This window comes from Drosophila yakuba, chromosome 3R (genome assembly GCF_016746365.2).
Source record: "Drosophila yakuba strain Tai18E2 chromosome 3R, Prin_Dyak_Tai18E2_2.1, whole genome shotgun sequence".
Taxonomy (NCBI): Eukaryota; Metazoa; Arthropoda; class Insecta; order Diptera; family Drosophilidae; genus Drosophila; species Drosophila yakuba.
The window spans coordinates 2,190,208-2,203,424 of NC_052530.2; positions in this window are offsets into that span (position 1 = coordinate 2,190,208).

Below are 13,217 nucleotides of genomic sequence, written 5' to 3' on the forward strand. Positions count from 1 at the left end.
TACTGAATGATTACAATATTTTTAGTTGAGAAGAACACCGACCGATTATAATTAGGTCTCAAACGGAACTCTGAATTTTAATCTGATTTGATTGACGTTCAAGCCTCGGTTTCGAGCTTTTCTAATATGGACTTTAGACTTTAGGGTTCTGATCAAATGAAGAGAGAAAGCTTTGGAGTTGCTGACTTTAATAGTCTTCGCATTTCTCTTGGATTCAAGTGCATTCGCTCTTGGATACAAGTGCTCTTAGATTCTTATAATTTTGTTTATTGAAATCTAATACTTCTGTTTTTCGGGATTGCGAGTCCGAGCTTTGAACGTGGGAACGCAACGATGATGCGAGGGCTTAAGCATAGATTGTTTAAATTAGACAACGGATGTCTAGTTTAAATTAGACAACTGATGTTTAGTCTACCAGTGGGTGACTTATCAGGTATCTGGTATCTGTTGGGTACATCCAGAGTTGTGTAGGGTGTGTGGGTGTGTTTGGGTGTACATGTTGTATGTGTATTAGTGTGTAGGCATGTGCTTAAGTCTTAAGGACTTATGGATATGTCACTCCCCCAATTATTAAATTTGGCCTGTCCTCAGGTCGTTAAATTTGGATATATCATAACATTGTTTTCTGGCTGAATATTTTCCTTGACATTAGTTTCAAGGTGCGGATGTTCTTCTTTTTGTTTACAATATTTGACAATAATTTTCTTAGGTATATTTTTAAACTTATATGCTAAATACAGAGTCAAACTTATTATCATGATGACAAAAGTTGTAATGCATATAATTTGGAAAAAGTTGTAGTGTTTTACATGCAATTTTATCATTTCTTTTGTTTCTAAGTGATTTATTGGTTCTAAACGTGTAACATTGTTAGTGATATAAATCGTTTGTGTAAAATCTGCTACATTATTAGTAATTAGGAATTCATCTATTTGCATGGTACAATTTTTAATTTTAATGATGTTGTTTCCTGATATTAATATTTTGTTGTTTGTACAATCTTGGTTGACAACTGTTTCAGGAATATTCCATGTTAAAAGTATATTTGGTTCTATATAATTTATTTGGAAATGTCTTTGGGTTTTAATGTATTTGCATTGAGTTTGCTCTTGTTTAATAAGTCCAACAATACATTTGTCGAATATTAATTTATCTGTATCTTTATGAAATACTTGGTTATTGAATACATTAAACTTATCGAATATAGAATATAGTTATGTTCATCTGGGTACGGAACTATTTGAAATATCGGAACTTTAGTGACCTCGCTAGGAACGTGGGATATAATCAAATTTTCGTTCGTGTCTGTCTTGAGCCAAGTTGATGTTTTTATCTTTAGCATATTCTCCGAATTTACGTGTTTCAAATAATCATGTTTTAGTAATTTTGGGTTAAAGATTCCTAATCTGGTTAATTGCATACCTAACTCGATGTCTTTTATGTATTCTGTAAACTGCTGTAGGTTGAATATCAGTATCGCAATTTGTTGGTTCCGTTCTTTTTCCAACTTGAGCCTATTAATTATGCCGATACCGCTGTTTATTAAGTCGATAACCATGTTTAGATCATGGGTTTTAACGGAGGTTCTGACATGTTATTAATTTTTTCCCCTAACTCCTCCCTGTTGTCTTCATCTAATGTACCAAATAAGTATTTATTTGCCTTCCCTACTACGTTCAAGAGACCTCTTTTGCTTCTGTTAATAATTCTTAATCCATTTATTTCCCGTTTTAGTATATCGACTAAATATTGTATCTGAGGTACATTGGGATAGTCATTTGCTTCAGTTACTAGATTTTCGAACATAAGCATTGTCTTTGTTATGTTTATACTCAAATAGTGGTACTCGTAGCTGGTTGGAATTTCCATCGTTCCGTTTGGAATATAAGGTATCCATTTTTCGCACTTATTGGGTTTACTTCGATGTTGCTGCATTTTACTCTTTACGAGTGGAGCCTGTATATATTTTATATCAACTTCAAAATCATGCCTATTCTTATTAAGATATTCGATCTCATCAATTTTGTTTTGTTGTACGTTAAAGTCTGGGCTGCCTTCATATAGAAAAATGTCTGCCGGAGATCGTTTTGTACTATTATGTTTAGTTTTATGATTATAGATTTATAAGATTGTTTCGAACCTTGTAAACCTATCTTCGATATTTTGTTCACTACCGATGATTCTTAGCTTTTCGTTTACGGTCTTGTGAAATCTTTCTATATCGGATACACCATTTTTGCTGGTTGTTACAGAAATTTGTACGCCTTCGGATCTTAACCAATTTTGCAAAGCTATGCACATAAAAGCTGAATCTTTGTCTGCTTTAATTTCTTGTGCTTTCCCATATCATTGAATATTTTAGTAATGGCTCTTTTCGCTTCTAGCCAATCTCTACTTTTTACTTCAACTAGTGAGGCAAATATTGAATAAATATCAATACAAGATAAGAAGATCTGGTTACCCGTGAGATAAAGATCTATCACGTATTTTTCCCTTGTGTTAAATATTTCTGGTGTTGTTTCAAATGTCAATTTAGTGTCTCTATGTTCTGTTTTTGCCAGATTACAGATTTCACATTCGTTGATAATATTTTGAATTAGCTTTTGACTATCTGGGTAATAGTATTTTTCTTTAAACCAATTAATGGTTTTTTCTATGCCTGGGTGTAAAACTTCCTTATGTCTCTTTGGGATTAAATCCTTAAATTCCGCATAAGTTAGTATATCAATTAGCTTTGTTGTACATCTCAATAGTTTTGTGAAATTGTTAGGGCTTATGATTTTGGTAAATACCCTCTGGAAGATTAGAAAATCCTCATCATTAGGGAAGTAAATTGCGCTTTTCTTGGTGCACACATATTCCTTAATGAGGGTTTGCCGAGTTTAAGTGTCATTTCTTTATAGATTATTTTAATCTTTAGTTTTTGAAATTAGTGGCTTACACTTGTTGTGTCACTGTCGCCTTTTTCTATCTCTATTTGTCTAGAGAAGAAATTGATTGGTCTCTCCGTTATGGATATATAATTTAAATTATCTTCAACAGCACTATGTATAGTTGCGCCTGCGCTGTTGGCGACTTCGCCAACCATGACTTCTTCTATCTTTGTGCGGGAAAGAGAATCCGCGACATAGTTTTCTTTGCCTGGAAGATATTTTATCTTATAATCGAATTCATTAAGTTTGATTTTCCACATTTGTAATTTCATGTTCGGCTCTTTGATGTTATTCAGCCATACCAATGGCTTGTGATCACTCATTATTTAAACAGGCCTGCCGAATAAGTATGACCTGAAATATTTTGTCGCCCAAACTAAAGCTAACAATTCTTTTTCAATGGTAGCGTAGTTGATTTCGTTTTCGTTCAGCGTTCTGCTGGCATAACAAACGGGCTTATGGTTCTGTGAGAGCACTGCACCAATAGCTACATTACTCGCGTCAGTTGTTAGAGAAAAAGGGTTCGAAAAATCGGGGTAGATTATTATCGGATCTGAAGTAATCGAAACCTTTAGTCTTTTAAATGATTCGATGTAGTTTTCACATTTAATACAGCCCCTTTCTTTAGTTTGAGGGTCATGGGTTTAACTACCTTGGCAAAGTTAGGAATGAACTTGCGATAGAACCCACATAATCCCAAAAATGATTTTATCTTTTTAGGTGTCTTAGGTGACGGAAAAATTGTGATTGCATTAGTTTTGTTTGGGTTTGGTTTAATGCCATGTGTTGTGACAATATGTCCCAGGAATTCAGTTTCTTTTTTCATAAATTCTCATTTGTCTTTCTCAAAGACTTTCTTTAGAGATAAAATATGTTCCTCCAATGAAGTGGAGTAAACAATAATATCGTCCAAATAGACTAAACAATCTTTGTAGATAAAATTTTCCAAAAGATTATTCATACATCTCTGAAAAGTAGCTGGAGCATTCTTTAGACCAAAAGGCATACGTGTATATTCGTTATGCCCATGCTTAGTTGAAAAAGCTGTTTTTGTAATAAAATTTTCGTCCATCTGGATTTGCTGAAAACCCTTAGCTAGATCAATGGTGGTAAAATATTGGCATCTACCCAATTTATATATAATCTCATCCATTCGGGGAATGGGGAATTTGTCATTAACAGTTATCTCGTTTAGATTCCTGTAATCAACTACCAACCTAAATTTTTGTTTCCCAGAGCCGTCTGCCTTCTTGGGGACCACCCAAATAGGAGAACAATAAGGGGACTTCGATTTGCGAACGATCCCTTGCTCCATCATATCTTTGATTTGTTTGTTGACTTCTTGGTCAACACTTTGGGGGTACTTATAGGGTTTACGGTATAATGGATCCTCATGCTGAGTCTGGATGACATGTTTAATAGTACTGGTGAAGGTCAAATTTTCGTCTTCCTTGTACTGCATGTCTCTATATTCGTATAGAACTTTCTTTAAACATTCAATTTCCTCTACATTTAGATGTTCGAGTCTGTACTTGTTACATTCGCGTAACTCATTGTTGATCGCGAAGTTGACTATATCGTTGTCAATGGACATGGGATCGAGATGTGTTACATCGTTGTCCACTGTGTCACTAACAACTTTTGAAGTGAGGCATTTTGGTAATGCGGTCTCCTTCTTCTGTTGTTTATGCTTTGGTTTAAGGCACATCCTTTTGCTGTGTGTCGAGGCATTTAGATGCGGTCTCGCCCTTCTTTTCTCCATACACAAACTTAAAGGTTCTTGAACCTAAAGTTACCGTCTTGTTATCATAATTTATCTTAGCTTTCGTATCCTCTAGATACTTTCGACCTAACAGGAAACCATAATTTTCGGAAAATTTGTGAATATAAAATTTCTGAACAGACGGACATACTGAAGTGGGTTTCATTATTATGCTTTTCTTTAATTTTATTACCCCTTTAATGGTATACACTGTTAGATCTTCTTCTTTTTCTTCAAAATTTTCAAAATTTTCCCTTATGATATTGATGGATGAACCTGTGTCGATCATTCCCTTGTAAATTTCGAATTTTGAGGTTGCGTATTGTTATTTTGATTCGTTCCAGAATAATTATTGCTGTGATTGTAATATCTTTGATTATTGCTTTGACTATGATTTCCCCTGTTCCTGCGTCTGTTCCCTTCTGATCTATTAGAACGCTGATTGTCTGGACTGGCGTCATAGAGGCCTAGCTCCATTGAAGCTTGTTTTAATTTATAAATAGTATCAATATCTTACCGTGCCAATGACATATAAATTCTATCCGGCAGTTTTCGATCTATTACAGATTTAACAGTTCTTTTTAACATTTCAGTGTAATTTGATTTATCTACAGGGTCGCTTTCTAATTTTATCTTGTCAAACATAATCCAATATTGTGATTCGAGCTTCTCGATGAACTTACAGATGCTTCCGGGGTACGATGTATCCTCCAGTTGTCTTGTAAGTTTTATGTAGGGCCTGTGATCCTTGAATGCCATCGCCAGGACCGTTTTTGTCTCCAGCCATGTGTTTACTCTTTCTTGGGTCACGACCTCCAATGCTGCATCCACTAGTAACCGTTTCACTGCTCCGTAGATAACGTGTGCTTGTCTGGCATCTTGGGTAGGGTATAAGTTAAGTAGCTGCTCGACCTGGTTAACAAACACAGACAGCTTGCCAGGTGTGCCATCGTAGTAGTTCAGTTCTTTAATTTGATTTAATAATTGATTTAGGTGGGTTTCCGAAAGTTGCGGAACTGCCATGGTGTATTTGTATAAGTATTTGGATACACGGTGTTTATTTTAATTTTTTGTTTTAAGTTACGGAATTACAAATTTTAATTAATTTTGTTTCCGACCGCACGGGATTTTAAATTGTTTTGCAGAAGTTACTGACCACACGGGATTTTTTCTTGAATACTACTTTAACGTAGATTCTTTTGCGGATCTCAAAATAATTTTAGAATCAATGTTTTAATTCGCTGATCCTAGATAGCTATCCTTCAATGGATCAGTACCGTACTAAAAGGACTCTTTATTTAACATATCCTACCGGCTGCGCCAATTAAATAATCGCAATACTCATATGTAAAAAAAATATAATTTTTTTTTACTGAATGATTACAATATTTTTAGTTGGGAAGAACACCGACCGATTATAATTAGGTCTCAAACTGAACTCTGATAATTACTCTGATTTGATTGACGTTCAAGCCTCGGTTTCGAGCTTTTCTAATATGGAGTTTAGACTTTAGGGTTCTGATCAAATGAAGAGAGAAAGCTTTGGAGTTGCTGAAATTTTATTAAATTTTAATTTATTTGAAACATTTCTGCTTTAATCTCTTATACATTTTTTCTTTTCGAAACAACGATATGGTGAACTGTATTTTTGTGTATATATATATTTTCTTAATAATTTTATTGTTTATATCAACAGCTTACTCTACTGACAATGGACCTGCAAAGGTTATTGCTTGCACTCTTTGTTGAATAGCACATTTTCGTATAAAATATATTATTAATACTACGATTATTATTAAAGCAATAATTAATCCAGCATGTCCGGAAATATGATGGAAATCTAAGTCCTTTAATTTCTAATGATACTCCTTCATATATTTAATCGTTCAAATTCTGCAGTATGATTTAATAATGATAATTTTAGCGGATCCCAAATAATCTTCGGTACTTCACTAACCTATATAAGGCATTGATAGCGATTCATCGCTTTCGGACGATTGAATATTATGGTGGGCAACTAGAATTTTATCGTCGGTTCTAGCCGTACAATATGGCGCAATGCTTAGAACTCCTTGCTGCGGAAAATCAAACAATTCAATTGGAGAGCCTGTACATTGCAGTCGGACTTTGGAATTTACCGGAACCTTAAACAACCAACTGCTTTTTTTCTCCAACTCTACCCAGTAACTTTTAGAGTCGAATGCTGTTTTATAGATACAGTTCGCCGCTTTATTTGGCTTTAGAGGCTTCCTTCCAACTTCCTTTGCATATTCTCTTCATTAGTTGCCATTTCTGACATTGATTTAGAGTGGCTTCCGTCATTATGTGATAGAAATCTATTCCAAAATTATAAATTAAATATTCGGCAGTTTTATGCACCATTATTATCTGATCTTCATTACGTATTGGCACTGGAATGAGTCGAAACAATTTAGATGGATGCCTACTAAACAGAGGGACCTTTGCACTAATTATTAATTGGTCGTCGATAAATAAACCTCTAACAACGTATACACCTCCTTAATTTCCGTACCTGACCGTTTTCCTGGAATTACTAAATTCTCCGAAAGACTCTGCTGAATTTTGGCAATTTCCTTTTTGAGCTGATTTGGCTTAATAATATTTGTATTTAGCCTACCGTGATTAATATCAATCAAAAGGCTTTTAATACCTGCTTGAACTTTTTCGCCTTCTTCTATCATTGAGTGCAGCTGTTTCGTAAACATAAAGAATTTTATCGATTCCTTATAAACGTAATAATTTTCTTTAAGAACTTCGGTCATGTTCTCAATTCTTATTTGCACACTCCTAAAATTTGCGTTAACATAACATATTTTTTTAATAAATTGGTAGTTCAATCAACCACTGATGTTTTTTTTTTTATTAGTTTATCAAGGCTGTTCTGATTTGTGAAATGTACGGCCATTTGTCGTCTCTCATTTATGCGTTGCAGCTCCAGCTGGTTTTGCTTCGCTAACAGGAAGTTGACAGATCTTGTTTAGCGATCTTTTTACTTCCCCATCGGTTGTTTTAACCGTGACTACCCGGACTTTATCATCTTGTCCTTTAGTCGTACTAATGATTATTCCCATTGGCCATCTTGCAGGGTGAGTGTTCTCATGTTTTATAAGAACCAGCTGAACCAGCTCCTTCAGATTTGGTTTTTCTTGGCGCCATTTAATTCGCTGTTGCAATGACACCAGATACTACTCTTTCCATTTCTTCCAAAAATCACCTCTGATGCGTTGAATAAGCTTCCAGCTATCCAAAGAGCTGATTGTCTTACTTTCGTCAATATGTTCAGGAGCTCCAATTAGAGGTCTTTCCACCAGAAAATGACCCGGCGTTAATATGTCCTCACCATCGTTTTCGCTACATGCAGTGACTAATGGATGCGAGTTTAGCACTGCTTCGATTTGACATAGCAGCGATGCAAATTCTTCATATGTAAAGCTGTTTTCACCAATAACTCGTTTAAGGTGATGCTTCACTGATTTTACACCGGCTTTCCATAAACCTCCCATGGGGGGCCTCCCGGGGAAATAAAGTGCCACTTGATGCCTTCTTTTTCTAGTGTAGGTGCTCACTTATTATTGTTTTTAATGGCAGCTACAAATTCTTTGTCCAATACTCTTGAAGCTCCCACGAAGTTTGTTCCATTATCTGAGTATAGGTGCTCACTCCTTCCCCGTCGTGCAAAGAACCGTCGAAGAGCCTCCAGGAATTTGTCTGCCGAAAGGTCGCTAACAGCTTCCAGATGTATCGCTTTTGCTGCCATACAAAAAAATACATAAATGTATCCTTTATACGTTTTTTGACCCCTTCCCTTTGAGCAGCGAATCTGGAACGGTCCGGCATAGTCGATTCCAGTATTTTTAAACGAGTAATCAGCCGTTACTCGATAAACTGGTAAATTTCCCATCAGTAGACTGAACATCTCTTGCTTGTATCGTATGCATACAATACATTCCCTTAAATATTTCTTTAAGGAATGCCAAATATCCAGAACTCCCTCTGAATATAAGTTCTCATAATGTTAATTCCGCCATGCAGAGTTACTTTATGAGAATCCTTTACAATTAACCATGTCAAATGTGACTTATCCAGTATAATTGGATGTTTTACATTATACGGTATCATTGCGTTTTGTAGTCGTCCACCAACTCGAAGTACGGATTTAGCGCCTGCAACTTACTCTTTGGGTCTAAAGGTCTTTTGTTTTTGAGTAGTCTGACTTCGTTTCCAAAATCTAGCTGTTGTTGTTGTATCTTTACCACAGCAATCCTCGATAGCTTTAGTTCCTCCACCGTAAGATGTGACGGCTGTTGCGATTTTCCTCTCATCTTTGTTAAGAAGCGTATTACATACGCCATTACTCTAAGAAGTTTGTCGATCGATGAATACTTCGATAAAAGATGGTTTTGCAGATATTCGGATTTTATCAATGTGGATACCACAACAATTTCCGATTACTTTTGAGTGGGCCAGTGTTGTGCATCTATAGATAGCCAATTTGGCCCTCTCCACCAAATTTCACAGATTTTAAGAGATTGCGGTGATATCCCTCTTGAAGCCACGTCTGCTGGATTTTCTTCTGATTTAACGTAATTCCATTTGACATTGTGAATTAGTTTATTGATATCTTCCACTCTAGTTCTGACGAACTTATCTTTGCTGCGCTTGTTCTGTATCCAAGCAATAGTAATTTGCGAATCACTCCATGCATGCGTTGTAATCTGGTTGCTCCATATAGCCTGCACTTTCGCTAATAACTTTGCTAGTAAATGCGCAGCACATAATTCCAACTTTGGAATTGTTTTCCTGTTTTTTATAGGATTTACTTTGCTTTTTGCTGCTAGCAAAGTAACTCTGCCGCCTACTTTTGTATACACAGCCGCTGCAAATGCTTTCTCTGATGCATCGCAGAATCCATGTAGCTCCATAATGCCTTTGGAGCATCCAGTCCAGCGTGAAATGCTAATTTCTTCTAAATCTGATAGACCTTTAGCATATTCCATCCACCAGTTTGCTAAGTTGGATTTCAATTCAACGTCCCAAGTCATCGGTAACTTCCACAGTTCCTGAATGAAACATTTGCCTTGAATCCTTGAATTGTTACAGGTGCCAACCATCCCAGTGGGTCGAAAATTCTGGACAACTGTGATAACACTAACCGCTTTGTTATGCGTGTTAGCATTGGGTTTTCTGCCGAAAACGTAAATGTATCCTTCTTCGGATCCCATTGAAGTCCTAAGGTTTTGATCGATACATTCTTCTCAATGCAGATTTTCTCCGCAGCACCGTCGTCCTGAATGTCGGCTAAAATACGTTCGTCATTTGCAACCCATTTCGCAGATGCATGCCGGCCTTCTCCATCACTTGTCTCAATTTCCTTTGAAGTTCATAGCACTCGTTGACTGTGTCTCCACCAGTTATGAGGTCATCCATATAAAAGTCGTCTCTAATTCTCTCTGCTAAGACGCTATCCTCTTGGCATAAGCGATAATAACGTCAATTAGGCTTAGTCCATTTGTCGTCTTTGCGGATGCGTCAAAAACTACTCGTAGCTTCGTAGTTAAGCTTCCAGGCCTGATGATTGCTTGATGGGGTAAATAGTATTTACCTTGACCCGTTGTCTTTACAGATTCCATATGTCCCATCTTAAGGTATTCTTTCATGAATTCGTTGTATGCAGCCCAGTTCTTTGGGTTTCTTTAAAACTTCTTTTCCATTTGCATAAGCCTTGCCATTGCCTGTTTGCGAGAGTCCCCCAGCTTTGCCTCTTGGTGGAATGGAATTGAAACCACAAATCTGCCTTCCTCGTTGATGACAGTTGTTTCTTGGAATTTTCTTTCGCATTCTGCATTGTCTGTAATCGTCTCATCGGCTTCATCTTCCAATTCCCAATAGCGATCCAGGTCCTTTAGATTTATTGTTGTAGTGGCACTTATAATTTTTTGTTTCTGCTCGAGTTATATTTCCGGACACAATCCATCCAAATTTGGTTTTTTGTCCCAAGATTCCATTTACGGTTTTCATTTTCTCCATCATAATCAGGGGAAATAGATCCACACCCCAGCTTTGCCTCTTGGTGGAATGGAATTGAAACCACAAATCTGCCTTCCTCGTTGATGACAGTTGTTTCTTGGAATTTTCTTTCGCATTCTGCATTGTCTGTAATCGTCTCATCGGCTTCATCTTCCAATTCCCAATAGCGATTCAGGTCCTTTAGATTTATTGTTGTAGTGGCACTTATAATTTTTTGTTGCTGCTCGAGTTATATTTCCGGACACAATCCATCCAAATTTGGTTTTTTGTCCCAAGATTCCATTTACGGTTTTCATTTTTCTCCTATCACCATGTCAATTCTGCTTGGCTTGTTGAATCGTGGATCTGCTAGCCTGTAGCCCTTCCACTCTTTGTTGATATCAATATCAAACTTTTTGCTGGGAAGGGCTCTATGGAGTGTTGGTAAAACCAATGCTTCCGTTGATGCTTTGAAGCTGCTTGGAATTTTTGGTTTGATCGTCAGGTGGACACTATTTTTTGATAATTGAGTAGTCTGGGAGATACCTTCGACCTCTATAGTACTTCTTACTCTGGGAATCCTTAATATTTGTGCTGCTTCCTCTGAAATCAGCGTCTTCTGGGATCCACCGTCAATAAGCGCTTTCAACTCGTTGTAATCTCCAGCTTTGTTTTCCACTAAAACAACAGCTGTAGCCAATAGTGTGTCTTGACCTTGCTTAAGACTATTGCTGTTGATACTGCGTTTTGTGTCTTTATGAAGAAGGCTGTTGTGTCTTTTGGAGCATCGATTCCATGTAATTTCCTTTCTGCAGTCGATAGCATTATGCTTTCCAAAGCATCTTGTGCTTTAGATGCTTTGGAAAGCATAATGCTATCGACTGTTCGACTGTATCGGCTGTTCTTTTGAACGAATTCTTTTCTTTTTTCGATTGATTGTGCTCTGAACTTGAGACACTTTATCATATCGTGGCCATCCTTAGAGCAAAAGGCACACGATCTAACTTGCACTTTTCTTGTAGCAAGCTAAGCGGTATTTTTGGTAATGGCATTTACTGAGTTGTATTGTTGCTCAATAAACTCTAGTACATCTTGTAAGGACTGTATAGCTCTTGCCTTTTTTACATGCTGTTCATACAGCTGCAAGGCTTCTGGCGAAAAGTTCCGCAGCAGAATTTCAGCTAAAATTACGTCAGCAGAGCTTCCCATTTTTCCTTTTTGCTATGCTCCTTTTTCCTTTTCCTTTTTGAATATGCTCTCGGTCGCAGTATCCAAAAACTTCCCTAAATTTTTCTCATCATGGGGCAGCAAGCACTCCAGTTCCATTAATTTGTTGAAGTGTTGGGAGAATATTTTTCTGCTATTCTCATAGCGTTTGCAGATAAGCTCGCACGCTGCTGCATAGCTGGCCGCTGATCCTGTTATCAAATGGCTAATAACCATTTGAGCTTCTCCTTTTAAGCAGGCTCTTAAATATCCCAGCTTCCTTGTGTTGCTGAGATCCTTCCTGCTGTCTATTAGTTCAGAGAACAGCTCGTAAAATGTTGGCCATTCCTTCGCATTTCCATTGAACGTTGGAAGGTCCACTTTTGGGAGTTCTGGCACGTCGTAGTTGGAACTTTTGAACTGTTCCAACTTCCTCTGAAGTACCATTTCTAGTGCGGCAACATCAGATTGCAGAATGTCTGCCTCATCTTGATCAAAGGCAGTTCTATCATACTTGTTTTCAAGCAGTTTCAGTGTGTCCGTCACGTTGGACCAATGACTTTTCATCATTGCCAGCTGCTTGACTAGTTCAATCTCACTTGAACTATCCAGGGTTTCGTATATTAGGCTTATCTGTTGTCTCACCCTGTCCGCTCTTCTGTCCACCAGTTGAACCAGATTATCAACTGGACTGGAGCTCCGAGCTGATGCGGAATCAGATAATTTTGATCCACTTGGTATATTTATCTCTTCAAGTGTTTCTACCTTTAATTGCGACTCCTTGTAGGCCTTGACAGCATCCATAGTTTTAATAAATATTTTATCATTAAAATATTGATGATCGCCAACTCCCCATTTTACCAGCGCATTGTTGTTAGTAGTAAATTGGTCTGCCAATGCTTATATTGTTGGTATAGATGCCTTGTCCTTGATGGCTTGCAGTATTTTGTTATGCAGCACTCCTTGGTCTTGCATGAATTTCACAGATCTTTCCGACAACATCTTGGGAAAACAATCACTGTGACTTGTGCTTTATGCTTGTATTCTTTGGCGTGATCCGTTCGAGGATTTTTTGATTGGTCGCCCAGTTGACCTAGCTAGAACACAATGTTTCACCTGATAGTCCTAGTACTTTAAGGCGTGGTCTTTTATTCTGTGTTTCTTACCACTGGTGGGGGAAAACAACAGAATTTCTCGAAGGACCAAAATGTTCACACTATAAACTAATGCGTACACTTAATGAGTTCAATTCGGGTGTTTGAATCTAACTGACTCGCTACTGCGAGGGC